At 54.6% G+C, this 21917-nt stretch overlaps 1 protein-coding gene across 1 annotated transcript in view; it reads right to left on the reverse strand.

Annotated features, from left to right (window-relative positions):
- TSPAN18 (tetraspanin 18) overlaps positions 1 to 21917 on the reverse strand; it is a 122651-nt gene that overhangs the window by 49434 nt on the left and 51300 nt on the right. The window lies entirely within an intron of this gene.

A 21917-nucleotide genomic window follows, 5' to 3' on the forward strand; every position in this document is an offset into this window, starting at 1 on the left:
GATGGTGATGGCAAATCCCAAGTCTCACAGGGCAGGGGAGAAGTGGGCCCTCCTCCCCCGCGCCCTGATGGGACACCAAGATGTGGGCCACATCCGCCCACCATCTACTTAAGCTCCCACACGGCCATGATCCAGAGACACACAAATGCATCTCGGACTCGAGCAACTTGCTGCAGTGATTTCTTCAGAACCTAATTATTAAAATCTTAGAATTCCATGGGGCTGGAGCAATAGCACAGCGGGTAGGGCGTTTGCCTTGCACGCAGCTGACTCGGGTTCGATTCCCAGCATCCCATATGGTCCCCTGAGCACCGCCAGGGGTAATTCCTGAGCGCAGAGCCAGGAGTAACCTCTGTGCATCGCTGGGTGTGACCCAAAAAGCAAAAAAAAAAAAAAAAATCTTAGAATTCCTAGAGTACACGGACACTCTCGCGGCCACGCGACATTGTATTATATCCATAACAAGCAAGACAAAACACATGGTCTAGCATTGCATTTTCGGCAGGTATGAAGGGTGGTAGGACTGGTCTCGAAGGTAACTAAAGTAGAGAAAGAGTATTTTGCAAATTGTCACACAGGCAGGGGGAGGGGTGGAATGGAGGGGGTACTGGGGATTTTGGTGGGGGAAAATGTGCACTGGTGAAGGGATGGGTGTTTGATGACCGTAAGATCAAAGCTCAAACATGGAAGTTTTATTATTGTACCTCATGGTGAATTAATAAAAAAAAATAAAAAAAAAACAAAACTCATGTGCACAGGCTAGGGAGTGAGCCTAGAGTTTAAGGCACTTGCCCTGCATGAGGCCAACCCCAGTTCGACCCCTGGCAGTGCATATGGTCCCTCAAGCACTGCCAGGAATGAGCGCTGAGCTCAGTTAGGTGTGACCCAAACACCAAAAAACCAAGAATCACAAGCCTCTCTAGCACAGAGCCCTTGGAAGGGATGAAGTCTCCAGAAACACAGTGCCCCAAGGTGCTCAGAGGGAAAACAGCCTTCTGTCTACTGTGTGGGCCGCGGGAAGCCTGATTCTTCGCTAGGGAGGGAGGCTTGGTCAGCCCAACCCATGCCGCGTTTCTCCAACCAGGACACAGCACAGAGAAGGCGCAGAGACTGGCTCAGGGTCACACAGTTGATGGGGTGGCAGAGGGAGGTGGACACCTAGAGTCCCTCCTCGCTGGCTGGCTGCCCTTCTCCTTGCTGCTGTCCCTCTCGCGGGCCCCGGATGCTGCGAGCATGGAGTCCCTTGCCCCATCTGAGCACGGGCTCCTGGCTGATGAAATGGGATAACATGACTCTTCTTCTCTCCGAGACGAGCAGGCAGCGAAAAATGACTTTCATGCATCGGCAGAGCCCACAGCAGGGAACCTGGCAACCGATGAATAAATATCAAGGAGGAAACGCGGGAGCGGAAGGGTGGCCTGGGGTGGGCAGCCGCCCAGCATCCTTGGCAAACCTGCAGGCGAGAGTCTCTCCGTGGCCCCGGCCCTCTTCCCTCTGCTCCCCACGCCCCCTGCCCCCCTCCCCGCTAGGTGTCAGCCCATTCCGCCTCCACCCAGACACTAAGACTCCCCTCCCGCCCAGGGGTCCCCACGTTTCACCAGTCTGCCCCTCCAATGCAGACGGCACCAGCACTCAGCAGGTTGGCAAATGTTTGCGTCACCCCAGAAGGCAGCGGGCGAGCGAGCTCAAGGGAGCACTAGAAGGTTGGGGGCAGAAATGACATTTCTCAGAGAGGGGTGGCCTGGACTGAACTTTGCCCCAAAGGGGATGATGAAGAAATCAATAAAGGGTGGCAGGAGGGGCCCAAGGGGCACGGCTTGAGCAGCTGGCACCTCAGAGTTCCACTCCCGTGGGTCTCCATCACACCAGCCCCTCTCTGCACAATGTCGTTTGGGGTGGTCTCCGGGCTCCCCTTCCCCACCCTGCTAGATGAAGAGGCTTTCTGGGGGGACCCCCAGCTTCCACTTCTCATTTCCACCCCAGCCTCATGACACCCTCATTTTCACACTTCCTGCAAGACACCCCCCAATGAGCAGCCTCACCCAGGCAGCGGTTGGAGCAGCCCAGGGTGGGTGTGACTTGGGGGACACGAGACCAGCCTGTGGGGCATGAGTGGGGGGGCGGGGAACACTGTGTGTGCACGTGCTTATGTGCATGTCCGCATGTGTCCGCATGTGTCCACATGTGTATGTGGATCTAGGCCCACACGTGTGAACATATATGTGTGTGCATGTGTATAAGTATGTGCACACGTGTGGGAGGGGTGGGGGATGTGACATAGACTTGGGAGAGAGATGGCGGCTGCACTCAGATATGTTGGCCTGGTGTTTTGGCACTGGCACTGACACCCCTGGCATTGTACAGGCAGGCCACAGAGCTCCTCTGTGCCTCAGTTTCCCCTCCTCGAAGGCACCCAAAGCAAAGCCTTTCCCTAAAGGCCCAGAATTCCACCAGAGTGCCTGAGAAGAAGCCCTCTCAGCCCAGGGAGGATGCTTGATTCAAAATGGTTCGGCATTTCGACCAACCCCGGCTCGATCCCCAGCACCATCTACGGTCCCCCTGAGCCCGGCAGGAGTGAGCCTCCCCACAAAAGTAAGCATGTGTGGGTTTTATGCATCAGCACCGCCCTTTCCCAGTGATGCTGGTGTCCAAGGTCACTAGGCGATGTTCAAGGTCAAACAGCAGATTGGCAGCGCCGGCGCCCAATCACAGAAACCAGCGATGAGTAAATAAACCTGGAACGACTTCGGCACAGACTTGAATTTAAAATATTGTCAAAGAAGGGCTGCTTTATGACTCTCGCACCACGCGCTTATTAAACCCGGCCTATAAACGCGAACTAATAAGTAAAATGAGTTAAGCTAATGAAAAAAATCAACCTTCAGGACAGATCCATATTACCTAATGGCAGTCCATAAACAGAAGCATAAAAATTTAAAAGAGCAGAATGAATAGCCGTGCCCAGCCGCGGCCCGCCCAAGCCGCCGTTTCTCCGTCTGCAGAATAAAAGCTATTGATTTCAGCTTGGCTTCTCATCGCTCACCAGTGAGTCTTTGAGAAGCCGTGACGGCGGGCATCATTTCCGATGGTTTACTCGCTGAGGAACACAGCTATTCAATTTAAATCATCTCGGATTCCTAATTAGTACAAACTGGGTCGGAGACTGCGGATGGACGGCAGAGCCCCAGAGGCCGTCCGAGGGAGCTTGGAGCGCAGCTCACCATTTCATGGAACAGAGAAGGGGAGCGATTGGCCTGAGATCACACAGCAAGTAAGGGTGGTAAAGGCACCCGAGCAGGGCTCCTGCACATCGTGGAATCCAGGTGCAGGGGCTGGGCTAGGGCGGCCTTAAGGCCTCCACCCACATGGGTCCGACAGCAAGAACTTCGTCCCACACGGCACAGGGAAGTAGCCAGGAGGCCAGTCTCTGTCTTTGGGCTGAGCGAGTTTCAAGCCACTGAGTAGATGGCTCCCAGGGGGCAGCCCACCTGCCCCCTGTCCCCAGCAGGGTGGGCAGGCCCAGGTCAGGTCACGGCTCCGTGCCCCAGGGAAAGCTGTGAGTTATGAAGGTGGCATTAGGGCACCGGTGAGGGGAAGGGCCTCCTAACTGGGCCAGGCTCTCTTACACACACACACACACACACACACACAGAGCACACATATGTGCGCACATTACACACGTATATGCACATGTGTGCATGAGCACCTCGCTGTCCTAGTACACAAAGCAGGTGTGTCAACCACCGGTCGCCACTGGGAAGCAGATGTTTTATTTATTAACTTTTCATTTTGGAGGCTACCCCAGAGATGCACAGGGCTTGCTCCTGGCTCTGTGCTCAGGGACCCCTCCACGGAAGCTAGAGATTGAACCCGGGTTGGCTGCGTGCAAGGTAAGTGCTTTACCCGCAGTCCTATGGCTCTAGCCCCAGGAAGCAGATGTTTAATAACTACCCGTGTGCTATTAATCAACACGATTCATACGCAGCCCGCCCCACATCATTACTTAGTAATTACAACACTGAAAGGAAATATTTTATAGCTGAGGGTTTGCTCACCACCCCCGGCCTTGCCGAAGGGCAGGTAGAAAGGGGAGCGCGTTTTCTCTTCCATTTCTTCCTTTCCCCTCCCGCACTCCCCCATGTATCTCCGGGGGTCCCCACCACACACAGAAGGGTGAACCCTCCCCACATGCGGCTGTGCTCCCCTTGTCTTTGACGTGAGCCCCCAGACCGTTACCGACTCTCTTCTCTTAGTCCCACAGCTTCAAAAACGCAGATCCCGGGGCTGGAGCGGATAGTACAGCGGGTAGGGCTTTTGCTTTGCATGCGGCCAACCAGGGTTCGATTCCCAGCATCCCACAGGGTCCCCTGAGCACTGCCAGGAGTGGGTCCTGAGTGCAAAGCCAGGACTAACTCCTATGCATTGCCGGGTGTGACCCAAAAAAGCAAAAGCAAAACAAAAACAAAAAAACATGCAGATCCCTCCTTTGCAAAGACAGAGCCAGGGTCCCGCAGAGCCTGGGGGTATGGGGGCCAGGCGGTGGGAGGGGACCCCGCAGGAGGGCAGGAAATCTAGCTGAGTGTCTGCTGAATTCTGCCTCAGTTTCTCCATGTGCAAGAAAGAGAGGACAAGAGTGGAGGAGGAGGTGCATGAGAGAGCGTGGCTGGGGCATGGCACAGGCCGGCCCAGCATCATCAGGAATGAGCCACGGTGGCTCTGAGTTACCCAGGAACGGTCACTTGGGAGCCCTCCCGATGCCACAGTCTCTCAGACACTCAGGGTTGGGGGGGCCTCTCCCTGACCGGCAAAGAGTTCGGTTTCACTTGTCTGGAGTCATATCCCTCCACTGCCTGCCCCCATACCCCCATTCCACAACGGACCCCATTTCCTTCATCATTGCATCACTGCTCGCAGCCTCCCTTCCCTGGCCCAGACTCCAAGACTGCTCTATCTCCACGGCGCCTGGACAGAGAGTTCCGGAAGTGGTGCTTAAACCAGGCTGATCTCCTGCTGTTTGCTTTGGGGTTGGTTCTGTGGCGCCAGGAACGGAATCTGGGGCTTCGCACGTGCAAGGCAACTGCTCCACCACTGAGCCACGTTCCCAGCCTCAGGGGGCCCCAAATCCCGTCCTAAGTGTTTCCTAGAGTGCTTGCATAGTGCCAGCACCAACCTACGTGCAGTGCATGAGTGAATGAATGCGTGAATGAATGAATAAGCAGATGCCCAGTCACGTCTGAGGCGTGCAAGCCCACCGAGCACAAGCTGTCCCAGCGTTTCTGGGCCCACGGAACTCTGTAGTTCGGCTTCCTCCGGGGACCTGGTGTTTCTCCATCACGGCTCCCTTCCAGACCACCCCAGCCCCGCCACATCCCCACCCGCCTGCAGTTACAGTCAGCCTGTTTGTAGGGTCCTGCAGCCTGTTCTGGGCTCAGCCTGGACCATCGGGAACCTCAGATTTTGTGCAAGGCAAGTATTGGAGACACGGACATGGGTTCCACAGAGTGGGCACCCTGTGGGAGATAGGGCCGTGCGTGTGTGCATGCATGTACCTGTGTGTGTAGGTATGTGCCCATATCCCTGATGTAGACACAAATCACTGCTGTTCTGTGATTATTAAATCAGGGGCCAGAGAGCGAGCCCGGAAGTGAAGGCATCTGCCCTGCAAGCGTCTGATCCAGGGTCGGACCCCAGCACCATAGAGTCCCAAGCATCGCTAGGGACAACCCCCCTCCCCCTCAAGCACAGAGCTGGGAGTAGCCCTTAAAGAACGCTGGGTGTGGCCTTATTCTCCCCTGTCACCACCCTCCCCCAAAAGAGGGATCATAAAATCTAGGAACAGAGAAACTTGATGCCTAGTATAGAACATGTCCTATGGTACCAGACCAAGAGGAGCGAGGCTGAATTCTCGTGAGATAGAAGAACAGAAGGCTGGGAGGACAGGCTAAGCAGGCACTGGGTGGGCACTGGGTGGGCACACACTCAGGCACCATGCGGACACACACTGGACCAATGCGCTCTGCCACCATGCAGGCATACCTGGTGGGGAGGACGTGGTGCCCAGGGCCTGGCACCTGGAAACTCGCACCATGACCTGTGCTCCCTGCTGTCCCAGCATGGAGGGTCTGTGCTCAGCCGTGCTGTGTAGACCCTGTTCCCACTGATGGGGGCTCAGCCCAGGCCAGCCCCAGTCACTAGAGGAAGAAGCAGAGTCTCACGAGATTAGCATTGCCCGGGGTCAGTCATGAGCCCCACCCGACTGACTGTGCTCAGGTCAGATCTCAGTTCTGCCTAATTGTGCTCCCTCCCCCATGCCCGTCCTCACCCCCACTGGCAAGACAACCGGAAGTCAGATATGGAGATAGAGGTGGGAATGACCGTGATTACAAGCTCATCCCTGGGCCAAACTCTCCGTCCTCCCTGCCATGTGGTTTGGGGACCAGAACCAAAGTAGGGAGGCAGGACCAGGAGGATTTCTCTACGGCTTGGAAGCTGGCCTCACACGCTGAGGGGAAAGGCAGCTGAGAGAGAGAAGGGAACACCAAGCGAAGGCTGCTTAGAGGACTCACTCGGGATGGGAGATGCGGGCTGAAAGTAGACTACAGACCGAACATGATGCCACTTAACACCTGTGTTGCAAACCACAACACCCAAAAGAAGAGAGAGATTAAGAGGGAATGTTTCCTTCACCCCTCTCGGAGAGCCCGGCAAGCTACCGAGAGTATCTCACCCACACGGCAAAGCCTGGCAAGCTCCCCGTGACGTATTCGATACGCCAAACACAGTAACAACAAAGTCTCACGATGGAGACGTTACTGGGCCCACTCGAGAAAATCAATGAACAACAGGAAGACAGAGACAGTGACAGTGACAGTGCCTGCCACAGAGGCGGGGATGGGGGGAAAAGGGATGGTGGCAGGAAGGAGGGATACTGGGAACATTGGTGATAGAGAATGAGCACTGCTGGAGGGATGGGTACTCGATCATTGTATGACTGATAATCATAAAAGTTTGTAAGTCTGTTAAAAAAAAAGCAGGGAGGGACAGTAGCTCCCCTGGCCTTTCCCACTGCAAATTTGGGTCGTTCTCCCTCTCAGTGGCCATGGCCACCACCAACCCCCTAATTCCTGTGGTCAATTTTGAGTGACTCTGACTCATCTGGGCCAGGGCAGAAAGGTCACAAATGGGGAACAGGATTTTTTTTTTTAACCGGTAAAATGTTTGAATCTCAACTGCCGGACAAGCCCAAATAGCACAACTCCACCAGGGGGAGGAGCAAAATGTCAGAGCAGAAATCTATGACAGAGCAGGTACTCGGGCTAGGGGCCCAGGTGGTCTCTCCAAGGAAGGAGCACTGAAACTAGAGTCAAAGGTCTTGGGTTCAAGGGCTGCTCTGGCCTTGATGTGTGGTGATGCTGGCCTCTAGCTTCCATCTCCCGCTACATCCTGAAGGAGTGGGCTAGATCTCTAGGTCTTGTGTTCAATGCGTGTGGGGTGCAGGGCTGAACCCAGTGTCTTACATGTGTAAGGCATGTCTCATCCCATCGTGTTCCCCTGCATGGCACTGCCCATAGGTGTGGTCAGAGCCCTTGGACTAGGAGGGATTACGAACATGCAAGCGACTTCCTAAAATCCAAATGGCACCACACACACACACACACCCCCACCCCCAACACACACACACACAAACACCCTTCTTGCCTGATCAAAGACTTCTGGTGAGATTTAGGATCGAGTTTCAACCCTCCTCTGGCTCTTCATGGTTAGGGCCCTTTCCTAGGTCTACATTGACTCTTCAATCTCTCTCTCTCTCTCTCTCTCTCTCTCTCTCTCTCTCTCTCTCTCTGCTCTTCTGATTCCAGCACCCACCAGCAGATCCTGCCCCAGGGCCTTTGCACACTCTGTCCTGCCCACCAGGGTCCTTTCCCCTTCCTAGTTCTGCACAACCAGCCTTTGTGGGCTCTTGGGCACCAGTTCAGAGATCCGCCTCCTGGCTGAGTGGCCCCAGGGCCCTTGGATTTCCCTCCTCTGGCCCTCAAACCACTGAAGACAATGAACCATGGACATTCATTCAAGAATTATGTAGCCCCCATGGTCTGTCTCCCACCCTAGTGTGGAAGATCCCCGCAGGCAGTCACTGTGTCTGTCACTCATAAGAGTCAGAGGCACATGCGCACACACACACACACACACACACACACACACACACACACACACGATACTCCTGAGCTTCTGTGCAGTTCCCCGTCCTCCCAGAGAGGACCCCGGAGCCCCTTCTGTCATCAGAGGCAAAGGTGAGACTCTCCCACAGCAGGACAAGGCTGGGGTCTGGAGGGTCCACCAGGTCCCAGAACGCCAGGTTTCTCAGCAGCGGAATTACTTTATACTCTCAGGGCCCACTGGAGACAAGAGGAGGGGGAAACTGAGGCTCAGAGGAGCAAAGACAGGAGCCCGCCAGTAAAGAGCAGTCTTCGGGAGCCGCCCCTGGCTCCCTGCCACCTACGGGCCCTTCGTTCCATCTCTCCAGGCGGTTCTTTTTGGTAAAGCTGGGCAGAGGTGTCCTGCCCCGGCGGCAGGCTGGGTCACGCTCTCGGGCGGGGTAATTACGGAGGAATGATGCTTTGCAAGACTCACTGCGCTGTGAAGGAAAGGGGAGTGGGGCCTGGGGTCGGCTGGGGCCCAGAGCTGCAGTGCTCGCCCTCTGGGAGAGGAAATGTACAGACCAGCCCAACCTCCCCTCCCACCGCCCCCTCGCCCCGCCACCCCCCCAATCTTGTTCCTTCACGAAGCAGCACCCGGGCCGTGGCCTGGGCTCAGAGCTGGCTGCCCTCGGGCACACCCCTCACTCTGCTCCTTTGAACTCGAGAGTTCCTCCTCGGCAAAACATTCTCTCGCCGCAAGGCTGGGAAGAACATGAAGCACAATCACCTATCAAAAGGGCTTTATTCCCTCCAAAGCCCCCGCTAATGCTGCTCTGGCGTTTGATGTCCGATGACGCAGAGCTTGTATTCTATCAGCTCCTTCCAAAGAGGGAGGAAGACTCCCCCCCACCAAAAAAAAAAAAAAAAAAAAACAAGAACGTGAACTCAGCAAGGAGGCTCAAGGCTCCCTTCCCCCACTCCCAGGGCACCCCACTACCTAGTCCCCAGGGAGCCCGCCTCGTGCACGAGACACTGCCCAGCCCCTCTCCAAACACTGTCCTGGAGCTCACAGCAGGGAGGTCTGTATTATCAATTTACAGATGGGTAAACTGAGGCCCAAAGAGCTTGCTCAAGGTTCCAGGGTCTTGGCAGGTTTGTTTTTTTTTTATTCCTAGGAAAGAGTGGGGGAAACACAAGCCAGTGCCTTTGTTTCTTATTTTCTGTAGAACAAGCCCAGTTTGTCCCCCATGACACTAGCTCCTAAGACAGGGACATTTTGGGGGGTCCTGGCTCTAATCACAGCCCCACGGGGCATCTTTAATGGCACCTTCTGGGCAACTGCCTCCCCAGTGCGGCTTCTCGGCGCCTGCTGGGAGGGAGACTAGGGAGAGTGGTTGGGGGGACTGCCCAAGGCTCTGGGGACTTGTCTGCTGGGAGGACACTCAGAATCTCCAGTCGGTGCTCAGCCTGCTAGGTGGGTGGGTGGGGGGGTACTTCTGGTGTGGGCATCAGCACCCCCATCTCTCCCTGGCCCCCACACTCCTCACTCCACTGCCCTGAGCTTCCAATGCGCATCCAGGAAGCAAATAAGGGAGATTTGTGTGGGAACCCAGAAAGAAGAGGTAGGTGTGTGTGTGTGTTTGTGTGTGTTTGTGTGTGTATGTGTGTGAGAGAGTGTGTGTGTGAGTGTGGGGGGCAAGGGCTGGGAGCTGAAAAGTCGAGCATGACCCCCCAACCCCACCTTCAGGCACTAGGGAGAAAGGGAGGGAGGGAAGGAGGGAAGAGTCAGGGAAGATTCAAGAGGGTCAAGAGTATTGGAGAAAAGAGGCACGGGGAGGGAAGCCCCCCTCCCGCCCCCCCACCAAGCCCCAAACCCCTACCCACTGGTCACCCCAAAAGGGGAAGAAGCACTGGATGGGAAAAAATGCAATGTCTCCTATTATGTTACTTTTGCGGGTCTTTTTTTCCCCTCCGGTGCTTCTATCCCTAAGGACAGTTGAAATAAGGGTCAGGAAGATTCCCCCATGGCTTAATAGCTGATCTCATGCACTGGGGGAAAAGGCAGCTGGGATGGAGAGAGGAGCACTAAGTAAATGATGGTTGGAGGGATCGCTTGGGATAGAAGATGCTGAAAGTGGACTATGGACCAAACATGATGGCTGCATGTTACCTGTACTGCAAACCACAACACCCAGAAGGACAGAGAGAGTAAGCGGGAAAGAGCGATTGTGCCTGCCACAAAGGCAGGAGGCGGGAAGGGGTGGGGGTGGGGGGAGGGATACTGGGAACATTGGGGGTGGAGAATGGGCACTGGTGGAGGGAAGGGTACTTGAACATTGTTTGACTGAAACTCAATCACGGGGGCTGGAGTGATAGCACAGCAGGTAGGGTGTTAGCCTTGCACGCAGCTGACCCGGGTTCGATTCCCAGCATCCCATATGGTCCCCTGAGCACCACCAGGGGTAATTCCTGAGTGCATGAGCCAGGAGTAACCCTTGTGCATTGCTGAGTGTGACCCAAAAAGAAAAAAAAAAGAAACAATCTCACGATACGTTTTCTGTAAACGTATCTCACGAACGTATCTCACGAAGATTCATTAAAATAAAAAAAAAATGCAAACGCAATTCAGGCCTGTTGATCACACCTTCCTTCAGAGAGGAGCTGGGAGAGAGGCCAGCTGGGAGCAGGAGGGGAGGGGTATCAGGGTGCAAGACCCCCTGAGCTCACCCCCACCCCAAGGAATCTCTGCTGCGCCTGTGCAGAGCCTTAAGCTCGGGGAGCTGGGTGGCCCGCACTGGAGCTGACTGACAGTGAGACCCCAAGGGCCACTTGCTCACTGTCGCTGTTTGAGAGCACACATTCAAACAGTCCGGGAGCACTTTCTCCACAGGAACCAGCCTCTGTGGTTGCCCGCAGCCCCCAGGGAATAATCGCAGAGGCTAGTCCCAGGTCTCCTGCAGCCATGGCAGCTGAGCCACAGAGCCTGCGGTCGCTGGTCTATGTGTGTGTTCGGGTTGGATGTGTGGGGAACCACGGGCCAGTAGCCCTCCACACCCCATGGACCCATCTGAGGCCTCCCTGAGTCACCACGCCCCCCCCCACCTCCCATCTCCCCCCCCCCCCCCCCGCACCCCCCCCTGCCCCGTCCAGGACTCTAGCGAGTCACCACCAGCCCAGGGCTGAAACCACACACATCGATTAGTGGCGGATTCTGGAAGCCACCAGCACTTTCCACAGCTCTCAAGGGCCGTGGCTGGCTGTGCCCCTGCGGGACCGCGGTGGGCGGGGTGACTTTCCCTACCCCGAATGCTAAAGTCGCCTGGTACTCCCCCGGCCCCCACCTTCTTGGATGTCCGGGAAGCTGTTCTCTCCCTCTGGGACATCACTGGCCCTTGTGGCCACTCCTCTCCTGGTCTCCTTTAGGGGTCCGGGAGACTCAAAGGCCCCTCCCCTCCTCATCACAGTGTCTGGAACCGGGTAAAGACAAGCAACTTACGGGCTCTGGGGATGAGGATGGGGTCTGGGGGTGGGTGAGGATGGAGTTTGGGGATGGGGGTATGGCCCCTTTACTTCTCCAAAGGCCCCTTGGACAGCCCCGCTGTCCCACCCAGTCTCTGAGCTGCCACACGGGCAGGAGAAGAGGCGTCCAGGCAGCGGGGCTCCAGACCACGTCTCCAGCGGGATCGGGCGCCGGGGAGGACCCGGGAAGGGCTCTGAGGGGCAGGAACCAGAGACCGGCAAGCAGCGGTGCAGTCTCCAAGCACTTACCTCCCCGGCCCCCATGCTGGAGTGTGCTGTACACCCGCGGGGGGTGGGGGACAGCATACCACCCTCTCTGAGTGAGCTCCTACTCTCCGAGTGGTCCCGTGGCACTGACCTCAGGCGGCGGGAGCTGCAGGCATCCTTCCTCTGTTCCCGTCAGAGGGAGCGCAGGTCCCCCAGCCCCGGGATGTGCCTCTCGCTCGACAGACGGGCCCCTACCCCACGCAAGGGGCTCCCGAATCACGGAGCCAGGTGGGCCAGCCCAGTGCAGAGGCAGCCAGAAGTGCCCAGGGGTGGGATGGGGGGGCTTTTCACCCTCCCCTGCGCACCCAGGGCCCGTTGCCAACGTCTGGGGCCGTGGGTGGATGAAAGCCCAACTCTCGACTCAAGTTGGAACAGACCCCGAGGCGCACTGAACACCTGAGCCTGCCCCCCACCGCCCAGGGTCAGGTGAGCAACTCGAACCCTCCCCCCGTCCTCCCTGCCATCTCTGCCCCCTACCTTCTTTCAGACACTCACTCTTCCCGAGTCCTTGCCCCACAAATGCTCGCCCTAGGACCCGTTTCTGGGACATTGGAACAAGGGCCCCTCACTTCACTGTAGCCGTTGGAGATGCAGGTGATGCTTACGCCCATCGATCAGATGAGAAGACTGAGGGCAGAGGCCTTTACAGGGCACCCAAGTGATGGGTGAGCAAGCAGCTGGGTGGGCGGGAGTGCCCCACAGCAGCCTGACTGGACTCGAAGCCGGCTGCTGGCCCCCTACCCCCGTTCGCTCCCGTGCCCCCAGCTCCAAGGAGACACCGGGGCAGGTTGGGGGAGGGAGGTTCGAGGATGCCATCAGTGAAGGGAGGTCGGGGAGAACTCTGTGTGTGTGTGTGTGTGTGTGTGTGTGTGTGTGTGTGTGTGTGGCGGCAAGGGGTGCAGTTCATCAAAGTAAAAATAAATACGAGTAGATTTATCCTGTGCCAGCGAGCCCCCCCCCACACACACACAGTGTTACCCGCGTCACACCTGTTCTCCTGTTCAGCCCGGGGGTCTGCAGGAGCAGGGAGGCATGCCACCACGCCCCCAAAGCTCTGTACCCCAGTTCCCCGGGACTCTCCCCTCTCCCTGAGGGTCTTTCTTCAAAGGAGGAGAAAAAAATCCAGAAAAGGGGAAAAAAATACCCCTTGGCTTCAGGGCCCTGTGATTCCGGCCTGGCCCAGAGCCGTGGAGACAAAGCCTGTCCACCCCCTGCTCCCTGCTTCCCGCCATGCTAGGGACCCAGGGCTGGAGGTTGAGCACCTGCCTCGAAGGCGTGGGTCGTGAGACCCTGAGTTCAGCCCCCCAGCAAACACCAGGAGGGGTTCTGGCAGCCCCTAAGCCCCAACAGGGTGTAACTAACCCTCGGGAAGGAAAACACCAAGAAAGAATCATGCGATGCTTGGATCAAGCCTCGCTCATGCGTGAACCTATTCCTGGACGCTTAGGCTGCAAATACGGCCGCGAGACACATCATAAGACACACCCTACCCATACTCCAAGATTACCACACCACATTTGAGTGGGTTCAAATAGTAGGCAACCTGCCCGGAGGGGAAAGGGTGTTGTCCCGCTCGCCCGCTCCTCTCTGGAAAGAAAGATGGCGGCCGCACGGGAGCCTTGTGGACAGCAGGTTTGAGCCGGGGGTGGTGGGAGCGGCAGGGACCTCATGGGAAGGGGGGCGTAATGGGCCGTCCTTCACGCCCGACCGAGGTCACCAGCTGCCCCCCACGAGCGGCTCTCCGGCCACGACTCCAGAGCACAGAAACGAATCTCTTAACTATCTAACTTTTAATAGAAATTCTTCCAGGGTTAATAAGTAAAATAGCAGAAATCCAAAACCGACATCATTTTATTCTTAAACCAAGCTGTAGAAAGCAAATCATTTCACAACACTGTTTCAGCATATCTGATTGGGGGGGGGGGGTTGTAAACTCTAAACAATAATTGTGCATCTTCTATCGAAACAATGTATCTAGTCAAAGTAGATAGAGTATTAACTAGAACTCATCTGCCTCACAGGAATTGGGAGGGGTGGGAGGTGGGGGTTCTATTGGGGTTCACGGTTAAAAATAAGTATTGGTAAAGGGAAATGTGTTTGATACTTACATGACTGAGACCTAAACCCGAAAGCTCTGTAACTTTTCCCACAGTGATTCAATAAAGAGATAAACTATAAAAAAAATAGTAGGCAACCAATAATAGAGGGAAATATATATATGTATGTATACATATATATTTACTTATATATATATATATGAAGTTCACAAGGCTCAACATTTAACAACACGTTCGTGATATCTTATAGAAGCTCTTTAAGTCCCTTGTCGAAATAGAACAATCTTCACACTCTTTCCTCTATGGATACTTTTTGTAGCATTTTCAGTGGTTTATCATAACAAACAAATACAAAATATATTATTTCAGTTCTGCTTTGGGACAGGGATTGGGGTTTGGGATGGAAACATCGCACATACGGTGGTGGGAAGGAGTCATGGTGGTGGGATTGGTGTCTGAATATTAAAGGTAATCAAATATTGTGAACTACTTTATAAAATAAAAAAAGAAGGGCTGGAGCAATAGCACAGTGGGTAAGGCATTTGCCTTGCATGCAACGAACCCAGGTTCAATTCCCAGCGTCCCATATGGTCCCTTGAGCACCACCAGGAGTAATTCCTGAGTGCAGAGCCAGGAATAACCCCTGAGCATTGCCAAGTGGGATGCAAGAAAGAAAGAAAGAAAGAAAGAAAGAAAGAAAGAAAGAAAGAAAGAGAGAGAGAAGAGAGAGAGAAAGAAAGAAGCATGCGAGCCACAGCCACCCTGCCCTGCATGGGCACTGCCTGGCTGGGGGATGGCTTGGAATCCCACCAGGGCAAGGGGTGCTGGGAGCAGCCTTGACGGGGACCTGCACACACCTGCTGCCCTAAACAGGCAGAATCGGGCCAGAAAGACCCAGGGTCAGATGCTGGGGGGCTGGGGGTGGGGGCACAGTGATTAGACATTATTTATTTATTTTTTGCTTTTTGGGTCCCACCTGGCTCTGCTCAGGGGTTACTCCTGGCTCATGCACTCAGGAATTACTCCTGAGTGCTCGGGGGACCATATGGGATGCCTGGGATGGAACCCGAATTGGCTACATGCAAGGCAAACAACCTACCCGCTGTGCTATCGCTCCAGCCCCCCCTTAGTCATTATTTACCTGTAGGCTCCGGCCAGAAGGGGAATGGAGACCCAGGCCATCTGGAATGGGGTACAAGGAACCATGGGCTCTTAGCCCCCTGCGGGGCTCTGGGGCCCATGCACGCCCAGAGACAGACTTTTCTGGAAGAAACAAAGGAAGCCACGGCACGGTGAGCTCAGACCTGGGGTCCGCACAGAGGCTGGTGGGGCCTGGGCCTTCTCTGATTCCCTGGGGAGGCTAGACCACTCCTGCCCACCTCCACCTCCAGGTGGGTGATGGTTCACCAGGGATTCAACCACACCCAAGGCCTCCTGGAGGGGAGATGATGTCAGGCATCCTCTAAAACCTGGTCTTAGGCAGAGGAGAAAGCAAAACCCATCCAAATAACTAATCTGAGGGGTCAGAAGCAGGTCACAGATGGGAGTGCTGTTGGTGGTGATAGCAGGAGGGACAGACCTAGGCTGGGAAGTGAGGGAGGGCTTCCTGGAGGAGGCAGCAGGAGTCCCACTAGGAGCAATTACCATCTAACAGCCACCTCCTGACTCCTGCCGGCACAGCCTGGAGGCCTTGGCTTGGTCCCTGACCATCCAAAGAAGTCAGGAGGCCTTAATCAAGGGTATGCGGGTTTTGTGACTGAACTCTCCAGGCTTTCTTGAGGTTGGGATGGGCTACCTCTCCCCACCTCCCTGTACTTCTGGAAGCTTCGGCAGTCACGTCCACACCCAGAGCTGCCACCCAGATTAAAAAAAAAGAAAAAGGTATTCTAGCCTTAGCTTCCCAATAAAAATACTGAATGCCCTGAACAAACATGATGACCTCTTAGTACTAGCATTGCAAACCATAATGCACAAAAGGAGAGAAAGGAGAAAAGTACCTGCCATAGAGGCAGATGGTGTGTGTGGGGGGGGGAGGGGGGGGAGGAGGAATTGAGGGGATGGTGGTAGGGAAATGGGGGGACACTGGTGGTGGGAAATGTATACTGGTGGAGGGGTGGGTGTGGATCATTGAATGACTGAAGCCCAATCAGGAACAGCTTTGTAAAGGTCTATCTTACAGTGAATCACTGTCACTGTCACAGTCCTCCCGTTCATCGATTTGCTCGAGCGGGCCCAGTAACGTCTCCATTGGAGACTTTGTTGTTACTGTGTTTGGCATATCGAATACATCACGGGTAGCTTGCCAGGCTCTGCCGTGCGGGAGAGATACTCTCAGTAGCTTGCTGGGCTCTCCGAGAGGGGCGGAGGAATCAAACTCAGGTTGGCCTTGTTGGCTGCGTGCAAGGCAAACGCCCTACCACTGTGCTATCGCCCCAGCCCAGATAAAATCACTGTCACTGTCACTGTCCTGTCACTGTCCTCCCGTTGTTCATCAATTTGCTCGAGCGGGCCCAGTAACGTCTCCATTGCAGACTTTGTTGTTACTGTGTTTGGCATATCGAATTTGTCACGGGGAGCTTGCCAGGCTCTGCCGTGCGGGCGAGATACTCTCGGTAGCTTGCCGGGATCTCCGAGAGGGGCAGAGGAATCGAACTCGGGTCGGCCATGTTGGCTGTGTGCAAGGCAAACGCCCTACCCCTGTGCTGTCACTCCAGCCCACAGTGAATCAACAAGAACAAAAAACACCTCACTCTCTTTGGGGTGGGGGTGGGTGGGAGGGATACTGGGAACATTGGTGGTGGAGAAATGGGCGCTGGTGGAGGGATGGGTACTCGATCTTGATCATTGTATGACTGAAACATAATCACAAAAGTTTGTAACTGTATCTCTTGGTGATCCAATATATATATACACACACACACACACACACACACACACACACACACACATATATATGATAAAGGCCTACTCTCACCCACCTGAGAGAGGAGAGAATGGAGCTCGCAGACCCCACAGAGAAGCTCAGAGTGAAGCTCCTTCCAAACACGAAGGGGGAGGAAGAGCCCCCACAGAAGACAGGAGCACTGTGTGAGGGCAGAGTGAGTGTGCGGGTGGTGATGCCTGGGGAGAATGACTTGAAGTCAAGCTGTCCCCAGAGCAGGATCTGGGTTGTGCAGGAGACCCAGGAGGCCACCGAGGATCCCCCGGGGTTTTCTTCAGATGAAAGTTTCTGAGGGGCTGGCTCAGTGAAAGCACAGGAAGTCGGGCACTTACTTGCTGTGCACACGGCCAGATTCAACCCTCGGCATTCCACACAGTTCCTGAGCCCCCCTCGCTGGCAGTGAACCCTGAGAACTACCTGGGGTGGCCCCTAAACAAAAACAAATAAAAAAAGATGAAAGTGCAAAGGGACACAGGCAGGGTCAGGGAGGAGAGAGCTGAAATGACAAAAACATTTTCCTCTTCTATGAAAAAAAAGGATCCGGGAGGAGCCAGGGTGGGGGTGGGGGACAGGACCCCACCGTGGGGTGCGAGGAGTGGCCTAAACCCACAGCTTTAGACTCCTCATCGGAGGAAGGGGAGATGGAGGGTTCCCAACGGTCCCTGGGAGCCAGAGGGGGGTCACAGAGAAGCAGAGCCCTCTGGGGACTGTGGGTTTGGGGAAAATGTCTCTCAGGCTGGGGAGAAGCAGCTAAGGGGTGGGCAAGCTTGTTTGAGACTCATTTGAGGGTCCAATTGGAGACACAGGGTTGAGGGTCTTGGGTAGCAATTGGGCTGGGGAGGGACAAAGGGGCAGAAAGAGATGAGGGGGGTTAGAGATGGGAGCTGAGATAAGAAATACATTTTATTCTCTTCTGAAAAAAAATAGGATTCATCTGTCATTCATTTATACACCCATCCATCCATTCACCTGTTCATCCATCACCCAACTATGCCCATCCATCCAATTTATCAACCCATCAATCACCCATTTATCCATCACTTATCCATCCATACATCTTTCCATCCTCCATCCATGCATCCATCCATGACCCATCTACCCATCCATCCATCCATCCATCCATCCATCCATCCATCGATCCACTCATCTCTCCATTTCATCTATCATCCATAAATTCATCACCCATCCATCATCCATCTATTCATCTGTCCCTCCATCATCCATCCATCACCAATTAATCATCCATCCATCCATCCATCCATCCATCTTGTCATCCATCATCTCTCCATCAATTCATTCATTCATCATCCATATATTCATCTATCCCTCCATTATCCATCCATCAATCCATCCATCATCCATTAATCACCCATCCATCCACTTATCTATCCATCCATCCATCCATCCATCCATCCATCTATTCACCCATCCATCCATCATCTCTCATCCATCATCTCTCCATCAATCCATCCATTCATCATCTGCCCATTCAATTCATTCATTCCTAACATCAGCTGTCTTAGGAACTGTACCTAATGCCAGAGAGAAAAGCTGGTAAGAAAAGGGGAGTGTGGCATAGGGCTAGGTGAAACCCCCACACCGGTCACTCGGCAGGGTCACCTCCCTCCCCTCGCCGGCAGATCAGAGCTTGGTGAGTCCTCAATAAACATCCCTTGCAGCTTGGCTGCAGGCAAATCACAGAGGTGAAAAACGGTCTCTTCCAACACTGCTGTTTCCTGCGGCCACTGCCCAGGACTGACCAGGCCCAGTCTGCCACAACAAAACATGACCGGAGGGAATGAATGATACAGACACATGGCAGCTAGACTCCTCCATCAGGACTGGACAGGGGCCTCATGGCCAGCTGTGTATCTGTGAGTTGTGCACCCACGTCAAATGCTGGGGTCCCCTGGAATTTGGAGGTGTGAGATATGGAGAGAAAGGACAAAGAAATACAATACTATCAGTTCTCCTGTAGCTTTTTTTTTTTTGGAGGGGGTATTGCGTTTTTGCTGGGCTCTGAGCACACATTCCAAGGGAGAGGACAGCCTTCCAACAGATGGAGGGGCAATGAGCATGGGGTAATCCTGGGACCCCTAGATCATTTCTGCTCCCTGAATTCTAAACCAGAGCCTCAGAACTACAGAACAACCATGGAAAGAAAGCTTTTTTTATTATTATTAATTGTGAATTTGTTGGTATAATTTAACCACTGGAGTAGCACTGTAGTACTGCACTGTCCTCCCACTGTTCATCGATTTGCTCCAGCGGGCCCAGTAATGTCTCCATCGTGAGACTTCTTGTTACCATGTTTGGCATATCGAATACATCACAGGTAGCTTGCCAGGCTCTGCCGTACAGGCGGGATATTCTCAGTAGCTTGCCAGGTTCTCCGAGAGGGGTGGAGGAATTGAACCCGGGTCGGCCAGGTCAGCCGCGTGCAAGGCAAACGCCCTACCCGTTGTGCTATCGCTCCAGCCCAACCGCTGGAGTATCTCCTTAAATATCTGAACTTTGGGGTCAGGGTAATAGTATGTAGGGCGTTTGCCTTGCACATGGCAGACCTAGGTTCAACCCCTGGTACCCCAGAGAGTCCCCCTAAACCCTGCCAGGAGTGATCTCTGAGCACAGAGCCAGGAGTGAGTCCCAAGCAGCATCATGTGTGGCTCCCAAACAAACAAATAAAAACACCCCAAGGATCTGAGCTTTGCCCTCTTTGTTTAACCCTTGGGGCATCTCTCTCCAGATAGAGAGGGGCCAGAGCCATAGCACAGCGGGGAGGGCGTTTGCCTTACATGCGGCCGACCTGGGTTTGATCCCCAGCATCCCATATGGTCCCCCGAACACTGCCAAGAGTAATTCCTGAATGCAGGGTCAGGAGTAACCCCTGAGCATCGCCGGGTGTGACCCAAGCCCTGCCCTCTGGAAAAAAAAAAAAAAGATGGAGAATGTGTAAACTTTCCTGCAGTCCCGTCTACTCCCTGATGTTCCCAGAACACAAAATTGCATTTTAGAATTTGGGGTTTTTTTTGGGGGGGGAGCATGGCACAGCAGTGCTTGGGGGTTCTTCCTGGTTCTCTGCTCAGGAGAGGCCCCTAGTGGTTCTTGGGGACCGTGTGTGGTACTGTCACTGTCACGGTCCTCCCGTTGTTCATCGATTTGCTCGAGCGGGCCCAGTAATGTCTCTATTGCGAGACTTGCTGTTACTGTTTTTAGCATATCGAATATTTCACGGCTAGCTTGCCAGGCTTTGCTGTGCGGGGCTGGAGCGATAGCACAGCAGGTAGGGCGTTTGCCTTGCATGCGGCTGACCTGGGTTCGATTCCCAGCATCTCATATGGTCCCCTAAGCGAGAACTACCAGGAGCAATTCCTGATTGCATGAGCCAGGAGTAACCCCTGTGCTTTGCCGGGTGTGACCCAAAAATCAAAAAAAAAAAAAGGAAGAAGCTCAGATATAGAGTTTGACCTGTGCCCTTCATTGTCATGTGTGTGGTACAAGGGCTACACACCAGGGCTGGTGGTGCTGCAGTCACGTGCGAGGCAGCGCCTGTGCTCCCGTCCAATGTCTCCGCCCCAAAGTCACATTTTAAGGCTCGTTCTCACAGAGCTGGGGCTGCCACCCTGTTGAGCTGTTCCCATTTAAGGGACTCATTTTTATATTTTCTGGCCACCCTTGAAGGAGTTTGAGTGATTCCCTAAGCTTGTGGTCGTCTGTGCCTCAGTTTCCCCTCCTATAAAGTATCGATGAGCAGGGGCTAGAGAGATGCCTCCAAGGGCTGAGCACAGGCTCTGCATGCAGGAAGCCTGGGCTCAGCCCCTGACATGGCATGTTCCCCTAAGCATAGCCAGGAGGGATCCCCCAAACCACCAAACTATCAAAAACAAACAAACAAAAAACAACCAAACCCAACATCTGTCACGGTACTTCCTCCAGCCCATTACAATCAATATTATCCTCATTTCATTTAGACGTGGAAAACGTGGAAGAATGAGATGCTTCCGGCCTGAGACCTGAGAGCCAGGAGTGGACGTAAGCAAGGCCCCCATGCCCACGTTGGTGGACATGCCCCAGTATCACCTGATACCCACTGGAGAGTCCCTCTCCTGGGACAGCCTGGGTGAGTGGGATCCGTCTGGCCCTGCTGTAGTCCTCTCAGGCTGCTCCAGAGGCTTCCAGAAACCATTAGTGGTGATGATGCCTGATTCCGCTCAAGTCCATCACACACACACACACACACACACACACACACACACACCACAAGGCAGACAAGACCAGCTAGGCCCATAGAGAGGCTCACTGCTGCAGGTGCCTGAGAAGCCAGCAGTGGAGTACCCCGAGAGGGCCAAACATCACAAGCGTGGGGGGACCCGATGAAACATGCAGTGGGGGGCTGGGGCTGGAGCGACAGCACAGCAGGTAGGGGTCTGCCTTGTAGACCCGAGTTCGATTCCCAGAATCCCAGATAGTCCCCCAAATACCACCAGGAGTAATTTCTGAGTGCAGAACCAGGAGTAACCCCTGTGCATCGCTGAATGTGATGCAAAAAAAAAAAAAAAGGAAAAGAAAAGAAAAAAGAAACATGCAGTGGGGAGCAGGTCATGACCCCCGGGTGCCCATCCAGCACCCTCTTCCTGGTTACATGAACTTCAGAGCCCACGACTGACCTGGCCAGGCCTCCGTATCCTCACCCCTGAGATGGACAGAGTAGCCAGCACCAACCCTTGGGCCGCCCGATGCGTAAAGCAGGGGCTGGGGTCACCTGTCAAAGCTTCCTCCTGGCCCACGAGAGCCCTAGTGGAGCTGACAGTCTCCTGGAAGGGCTTGGTCGGGGAGAGAGGCGAGGAACGAGAGTCTCGTGGGCTCCCCTAGATAGTTGGGAGCACCAGGGTGCTCAGTTTGGAGCACCCCCGGCCTCCCAGCTTGGGGTTTTGACCCCAAAGGCAGCCCGGCCACCTCTCCGTCCCCAGCTTTCCATTAGCCCTGAGCTGGCTT

Source organism: Sorex fumeus, unplaced genomic scaffold (genome assembly GCF_029834395.1).
Source record: "Sorex fumeus unplaced genomic scaffold, SorFum_2.1 ptg000007l, whole genome shotgun sequence".
In the NCBI taxonomy this organism is placed as follows: domain Eukaryota; kingdom Metazoa; phylum Chordata; class Mammalia; order Eulipotyphla; family Soricidae; genus Sorex; species Sorex fumeus.